General features: G+C 38.3%; 1 pseudogene; it reads left to right on the top strand.

Moving 5' to 3' along the window:
* The first annotated feature begins 3,678 nt into the window (after positions 1-3,678).
* LOC117442615 (cytochrome P450 2K1-like) lies at positions 3,679-7,438 on the top strand (annotated as a pseudogene).
* The last annotated feature ends 1,133 nt before the right edge of the window (positions 7,439-8,571 follow it).

An 8,571-nucleotide genomic window follows, 5' to 3' on the forward strand; every position in this document is an offset into this window, starting at 1 on the left:
TACAGACCAGTGTCCTTGCTTTCACAATTTTCAAAGGTCCTTGAGAAATTGTTTGTCCAAAAATTTGATAATTTTATTGAAAAAAAAGAGTTATTGAGTGAGAGTCAGTATGGATTTAGGAAAAATCGATCTACAGCTTTAGCTTTAATGAAAATAACATAAGAAATTACAACAGCTATAGAAAGAAAGAAATACACAATAGGTGTATTTATTGACTTAAAAAAGGCATTTGACACCACAGACCATTACCTATTAATTTCGAAATTACATAGATACGGAGTGAGAGGAGTAGTTCTAGATTGGTTGAAAAGTTATTTAGATAACAGACAACAATATGTAGAATTTTCTGGTAGTACATCGGAGTGTATGAATATAGAATGTGGTGTCCCGCAGGGCTCGGTTTTAGGGCCCAAACTTTTTATTTTGTACATCAATGACATGTGTGAAACGTCAACATTATTGCAATTTGTGTTGTTTGCAGACGACACACATTTATTTTGTTCAGGAGATGATTTAAACATTTTAGCAAAGTGTATTGGACATGAAATGGTCAAACTTAAAAGATGGTTTGATGAAAATAAGTTAACCCTAAATTTGAATAAAACGATGTTTATGGTTTTTGCTAATAGAAAAAAAGATGAAAACATTTCACTGTCCATTAATGGAGTTTCTATTGAAAGGGTTTCTGAATTTCGATTCTTAGGTGTGACGCTGGATGAAAACTTGACATGGAAATCACACATAGCACATGTTAAAACCAAAGTGTCTAGGAATATTTCTGTTCTAAACAAGGCAAAGTATTTGCTAGATTACAAGGCATTGAGGATGTTGTACTGTTCACTCATTTAGCCATTTTTCATTTATTGTATAGAAGTGTGGGGCAACAGGTATATGAGCAACATAAAGCCAATCAATATTACAGAAAAGGGCAGTAAGAATAATTCATAAAGCTGACTCAAGAGAACACACCAACAGACTGTTTTTTAAGTCAGGACTCTTGAAACTCAAAGACATAGCTGAGCTGCAGACATTATCAGTAATGCACAGGGCAAAAAGCAGAATGTTACCAGCATATCTACAACAGTTGTTTGTTTTTGGATCAGACAAGGAAGACCACAGAAGGAAATTAAATTGTAAGCATCCATATGCAAGGACTACTCTTAAACAAATGTGTATTTCGGTAGTTGGTGTACAATTGTGGAATTCTCAACACAACGATCTAAAGAATTGTATATGTATTTTTCAGTTAAAGAAGTTGTATAAATTAAGAAAGATGGGACTATATGAAGCAGAATGTGAATACGTCTATGTACTCTGGTCCTTCATGTTTTTGATGTATTTGATGTGATGTCTCCTCTGTATTTGCGGGTCCCATTGCCATTGCCATTGTTATTGTTGTTATTGTTATTATTATCATCATGTGTCGCTTTCCACCTTCTTCTCCAGTAGGACTCAGATGAGGGTGTTGCACTTTTCTTTTCTTCTCCTTATACATGTGATGTTTTGGTGTTGTTTTGTTTATTTCCGTTAACCGCCAAGTGGGAAATAAGTATTTATTTTTGTGTGTTTCTCTTAGTATCCTAAGATACTGTTATGTTTGGCTATGAGAAAAAAAATATATATATTATTATGAAGGGCAGACCATCTATTTGTATTTATTTGTTTTTTTTTAGAAAGGGGCAGGTCACATAAGATGTTATTCTTCTCCCTGCTCCTTTTCGCTCAATGGTGGAGTCATGTTTTATGGCAATTGTTGTACATTTGGTTTTGCGCACCATGAGCGGGACAAATACAAATGAAATGAAATAATGATATTCTGCAATCCCTTGCAGTTAAGCACAGTGTCATCCTTAGCAAAAGGCACTTGATTCGGCTGCTGAAAATGCACGGTTTGAAACGTAGTTGAGTAAAGTTAGAACGATATTGGCAGATGTGGATGTCACGGATCAATAACTCATGAACAAAACGTCATTCAGACACAAATTATGTCTCCTAAGTACCGTGGTAAGGTTGACAACGAACTACAATCACATGTTGATCAAATAAAGCCAATATGCGCCGTCCTCGCTTCGAGCTGGACACATTACATTGGTCTCTATCTGCAGCCGGAGAAGAAACGAGTGCTCAGGGACCGTCTGCAAAGTGCAACTCCGAAAAAAGAAAATATAATAATATTCAATCACTTCACTATTCTACAGTATATTACTACCAAACTCATTACACACATCAATAGTCTTCTGTTGCTCATACTACAGAGAGTTTGGAAGAATATGGTTTGGAATAATTTTGGTGAATATTTATACGGTATAATAGTAACGTTATTGTAGATGATGCCATATTTATTGAAGATTTTACACTATAAATATTCACCAAAATTATTCAAAAGCACATTATTCCAAACTCTCTGCTGCAGTATGAGCAACACGAGACTATTGATGTGTGTAGTGAGTTTAGTAGAAATATACTCAGGGCATGACATTAAGGATTTTGGGAGATGGCCCTGTGGGCCATCTAAGCTAATTTACAGATGGCCCTGAGTCCAATAGAAATGGCCCTGAAAAATGCGCGCGGACGAAATGACTCGCGAAAGGTTTGGGGGACCTGCAGGTCTTAGATGCTGTCTGGTGCATTCTCTAGAATTATAAGATGAACCACCACAATATTATATTGTACAATTTCAATTGTATTCTTAATTTCACTTCTTCTTGTTTGTGTTTGCTGATTCAACGACTCAATGGCCCTCTGTCTGTCAGAGGGCCACTGACTGGGGTTGAAGATGGAACATTTTGAAGGGACACTCCCTTTCTGGAGATCTTGGAATCTTTTCTCCAGGTGCTTGATGAGCACATCTGCAAACACATACAAAATGTCAAATTATAATCCCTGTCTCTGGACCACCATAAAAAAATCATTTATATCATAACAAATGTGAAATTATATTCCTGTCTCTGGACCACAATAAAAAAATTATCTATTAAAACATGTTATGCCCATATTTACTTATGAAGAAAATATTTACTTTTGAAGAAAAAATATTGAATATTTACTTTGAAGAAAATATTATTGGGCACATACCTATCACTTTGATTCTCTTTTTTCGGGGGGGGCTGCAGCTCAGTCTTTCTCTTCTTTCCAGGTTGTTCACCTTGCTTTGGTGGACTAAGAAACATTGTAATACACTCTGACTTTAAATTATTTGATCATTATGTATTCAGCATCAGAATCCGTAACAAACTGAAATTCCCGCGAAAATGTGGTTGCATTCGATTCATTGTCCGGGTAGTATTCAGTTGCGCCACTTATGTGACAGACAGGAATAGTCAACTCTAATGTCTAACACTTAATGTGGAGAAAGAGATGTCCTGTATGGGTTGATTGTGCGTTGGTCTGTTGGTAATGCCTCGGGGTTCCGGTGGGCATGTAAACAAATGCATAATGCTGCGCTATAATTTGTGGCCTCACCCAGTTGCATAGCGACACTTATTGTTTAGGTGTCTTTTAATAAGCAGGTAGTCATATCATTAGCTAGAACTAGCTGGATCTGATCGATATGGACATAAACGCGAGTGAAGTCTAATCTGACGGGAGAGAGAGATCACCTGCTGCTGCTGCTGCTGCTGCTGCTGCTGCTGACGAGTCGACACGCAGCTCTGCATAATCACATGCAGCGGTGAGCGGACAACACACACACTTCAGGTTAGAATATCACACGTAGCTATTTTAATTACTTCTAAACTAGTTATAGATGTGTTTAGTTTTACTTGACAAGTGCCTCCTTCACAGTTTTGTATTCAGCCAGGATCACCACTTTTTGGGATCCCAAATGAACTGTGAAAACGGATCCATATTTCTTGGAAAGCTAAAAAAAAAATCACGGGCATCATCATATTATTTTTTCAAGAAAAATAAATCAGAAGACCAACAATGTGATATCTGCAGAGCACATATAACATAACACCCCTAAAGAAATGAACATTAGTTCAATAATTTCCTCACCTCCATAAATGTGTGGTAGGGTCTCTTGAGGTCGAGCTGCAGCAGGTTCCCAAGTAGGGGAAGTGGTTTTGGACTAGTGTTAATTTCGTTGACTAAAACTATGACGAAATATGTTCGTCGACGACCTTTTTTTCCATGACGAAAACGAGAAGGCACCGACGGCAGTAAACAATAACTGTAACGAAATCATCATGCAATATCGTTGACGAAAAGTGACGAGACGAAAATGTAGTTTACTAAATAAAAACTATGCCAAAATCTCTCTTTACTTTCGTTGACGAAAAATGAGGAGACGAAATATTATCAAAGATAACGTTACATCTCTGATAGTTAGTTTTTGAATTACACCGGGCAGCGGCACATTGTTAACGTGAAAGACTCAGGTCTAACTCATGGTCTAACTAACCTTATTTAACAGAAAATAAAATGGCAACAACAGGGCTTGGGAGCAGTGGTCGCACTCACGTTAACCGAATACCCCCCCGTCAGCGCGAGTGAGTGATAAATTGTGCACTCGACGGATAATAATGGATTATGAAGGAAATGTTACGATCCTGTCCGTCAAAATGACTGACAACGAAAAAGTCTAAAGCCACCACTGCTTGGGAGAAAGAAACGATGTGATATTTGGGCCCATTTTCGCTACAATGAGGCGGAGAAAAAAAGCGAATGCATTGTTTCATCAGAAGGGAAGCAATGCGGCCATAACACAGCTGGTAAAAACATCACACACCTGAGCAGATACTCTCTGCAAAGCTGCATTCTTAATCATTCAACCTGTGTTTTTCATCAAATAAGGACAAGATATAATCTTATTTATTTATATATACTAAAATGACAAATTATTGGTTTTGGCTAGACTAGTTTGACTGAAATGTTCTATATAATCTGACTAAAAAAGGCTCAACCGTTTTCATTGACAAAAAGTAGACTAAAATAATTAGTTTTCTTTGACTAAAATAAGACTAAAATGCTCAGACTTTTAGTCGACTAAATCTTGACTAAAATGTTTACTGTTTTAGTCGACTAAAATAAGACTAAAATGCTCAGACTTTTAGTCGACTAAAACTTGAATAAAAACAGGATGAAGGTGACTAAATATGACTAAAACTAAAAAGAAAATGTAACACAGGACTAAGACTAAAACTAAATTAAAAAATAGCTGACGAAATTAACACTATTTTGGACCTGGAGGTCTCTTCCCTTCATCCTGGGAGCTGAAGCTGGAGGAGGAGAGAATGTAGACGAGCAGCAGGACAACCAGAGCTCCAAACAGGGAGATGGAACTGAAAGACTGGAGAAACAGATCCAATGGCCTCATGATTTCAAAAGAAAAAGCGTCCTTGTTTCAGTTCTGACAACATGCTTCTGCCTTTGGCCCTTAGTGTCAGGGACAGATGTCTTTTGGAGCTTGTTTTAAGGGTAACAGTGCAGGGAGGTATTGTGCTAATCTACTAATCTGATTGTTAAAGGTCAACGATCCCAACCCCTCCAGCCAACAGGCAGGACACAAACACCACAGGTGTTTCTCAATCTCGAGTACGCTTGCTTTGTAGCACATGTCTTCCGCGCGTCTTGCTTCAGAAGCGAGGCAATAATACTTCCTAGCCTCGGAAAACGAAGAATGGAACAGTCTAGCAAGTGTGCAGGTGTGTGTCATAGAGAGGCCCTGCCTTACATTTTCCGCCACAGATTTGGGTAAATTGGTCCGTGCACAAATCATTGTGGGGATTTTAAGACCGTGGAGTCTACACATGTGCAGCCTCGAAATTTCTCCAAACGAAGTACGCCGGGCTCGGTAGAATTCCAAGTATGCTGGACATTGGAACAGTACTTCGGCGGCACTCGATGACGTAGTATGCACGTCAAAGGTTTGATTCAGATTTGTTTGAATACCTGACGTATCTTTACTTGCAGGAATCCGGAATCACAGACAGTCACTTCCATGAGAAAAACCTGATACAGACGGTTCTTAACCTCTTTACTGCTGGCACTGACACAACAGCAACTACACTGAGATGGGCACTACTATATATGGCCAAGAATCCAAAAATACAAGGTAAGGAGCTTAGAATCCTTCAAAAACAGTCCAGGAAACAATATGTGCTCACCAACTAAAGAGAATAATCTTAATGGACACAAAAATCTGGTCTTCCAGAACAGGTCCAGGAGGAGCTAAGCAAGGTTAAAGGAGGTCGTCAAGTGCAGGTTGAGGACAGGAATCACCTGCACTTCACAAATGCCGTCATCCACGAAATCCAGCGACTGGCTAACATCGTCAAATGAGCCAAGACATCACTTTCCAGGGTCACTTCATTAAGAAGGTTGGATTGGTTGGTTGGAAAAATAAAACACCTAAAGAACCCAAAATGACTCGGAAGAATGAATCCTACATAATTCAAAATGGGGGTGCCGAGTTAAGTGGCTTGTCACTAAATGAAAATACTGTATATTGTCCACAGGGGACCACAGTGTATCCTCTCTTGACATCCGTCCTGCATGATGAGACTGAGTGGGAACACCCCAGCAGCTTTTATCCTGCTCACTTCCTGGACAAAGATGGGAAGTTTGTCAAGCGAGATGCCTTCTTGCCTTTTTCAGCAGGTTTGTGAATTTAGCCATCACTCCTCAATATTCACTTATTTTGCAGATGAGTTGAAAATATTCCTTTTGTTTTCCCTCACAGGTCGCAGGCAGTGTCCTGGGGAGAGTCTGGCCAGAATGGAGTTGTTCCTATTCTTTACCTGCCTCTTGCAGCACTTTCGTTTCACTCCTCCTCCAGGAGTTTCAGAGGATGAATTGGATCTGACTCCAATAGTGAGCTTTGCCATTAGCCCGTCGCCTCATAAACTGTGTGCTGTTCCTGTTGTGTGAGCTTTACAATGCTGCTTTTCTAACAGTCAGTGGTGCGAGTTGGTTCAAAATTGAACATTTTGAGATGTACATCATTGTATTAAATGTAGTGATAAAGTAGGCCAAGATCAGATTTTCAATATCGATGATGTAATATAAATGAATAGACGTCTTTCTCTTTAGTTTTTAATGTCAAGCGTCACTACTTAAGCAGCTTCAACTAATTTGTAATTGTCTTTATTACTAATAAAGCTCACTGATATGCTCATCTTAATGTCTCACAATAAAAGAGAGTCCACTGCCAACAACAAGGATAGTGAAGTTAAAGCTTAACAGTGTCCCAAAGGAACAAGTTAACCTCGATACCTTTAAACTTTCCTATAACTGGATTATTCTATCCCTTTGAATATTTTAAAGATGAACTATCTATGCAACCATTTTAAGAGCTTAACTGTCCCGGTCAAAGTTTGTCTCTAATATGTTTGAGCATTGGTACTCTTTTTTACGACAAAACAAAAACAATGAGTATATCAAATATATGAACTTATCTTTCAAATTCCGGGAATACAGGAGACATTGTAAAGGACGACATTTCCAAGGGGATGATGAGTTTTTTATGTTAAATCTAAAGAAATACCTATAATTTATCATTGACTTTTTTTGTCACACAATGATTAACACGCTTAGTGGCAAAACGTTTCCACTCATTAAGTAAGCCACTTGGTTAGATTAAGCTAAAGATCATGGTTTGGCTTAAAACAAGAACTTTATTATATTATTAAAGTAATGGAGATAAATAAAATATAAGTTATTGGTTGACTAATAGTTTTACACGGAACACCAATCTCCTCCGTGAAAGTCCGGTGTTTGTTTGATCATCCTATGCAAACGACCTCCTTACGGAGACAGCACTTCCTTTGATTAACACCTTGTTTGTGAAAGATCAAAAACGGATGTAATCCGGGACAAAAAAGGGTCCTTCAAAACGGGGTTTCAATAGAGCGGTTTTGTTTTTATGAAACCTTATTTTTAGGAGACCAGGCAGCTTCAATTAAATGTGCTATTATTGTGAGAGAGATTTTCTTTTCAGCAATGTAGATGGAAGAAATGGAGGCTGGAGTCCGCTTTATATCAAACACTGAGTTTAATGAGAGCCAACGGCCGTGAGTGAGCTCAAAGCGTTTACACAACATGCTCTGAGAAAACCCTCCAACTCACTGAAGCATTACACAGAAAACACAGACGATCTACCGGAGAATCCGGGAGGGGCCTCTATTTCGCGCGTCTTCTGATCGATAATCACAAAAACACATGGATTCAGAGACAAAGACAGTCTGTTAAAGTCCTCTGGCAGTTAGTCACAGTCCCCCAACAGGAAAGCGGAACCTTTAACCTTTAAACCTTTAAACCCCTGCTCTAAGTTATGGCAGACCTATGTGAAACACAAAATGCTTTTTGGTACAAACACTTAAACAAAATATCTCCCTCACAGATCCACGCTTTTATCAATTCATTGATAACCAATTAACATTAGTCTAAGAATATTTTCAGTCACTACTTGAATCAAATAAAACGTCCTCAGAGTTGTGTGGATTCCTCATTACATTAATCACATCAAAAACAGAATAAGATTGGAACAGCCAATCACAATGGTTGATACAGACAACCATAATAGAAAAATCATCTTTCTTCAGTGTTTGATTTCTTTTGTCAAAAAGCACA

Source organism: Pseudochaenichthys georgianus, unplaced genomic scaffold (genome assembly GCF_902827115.2).
Source record: "Pseudochaenichthys georgianus unplaced genomic scaffold, fPseGeo1.2 scaffold_447_arrow_ctg1, whole genome shotgun sequence".
NCBI classification, from domain to species: domain Eukaryota; kingdom Metazoa; phylum Chordata; class Actinopteri; order Perciformes; family Channichthyidae; genus Pseudochaenichthys; species Pseudochaenichthys georgianus.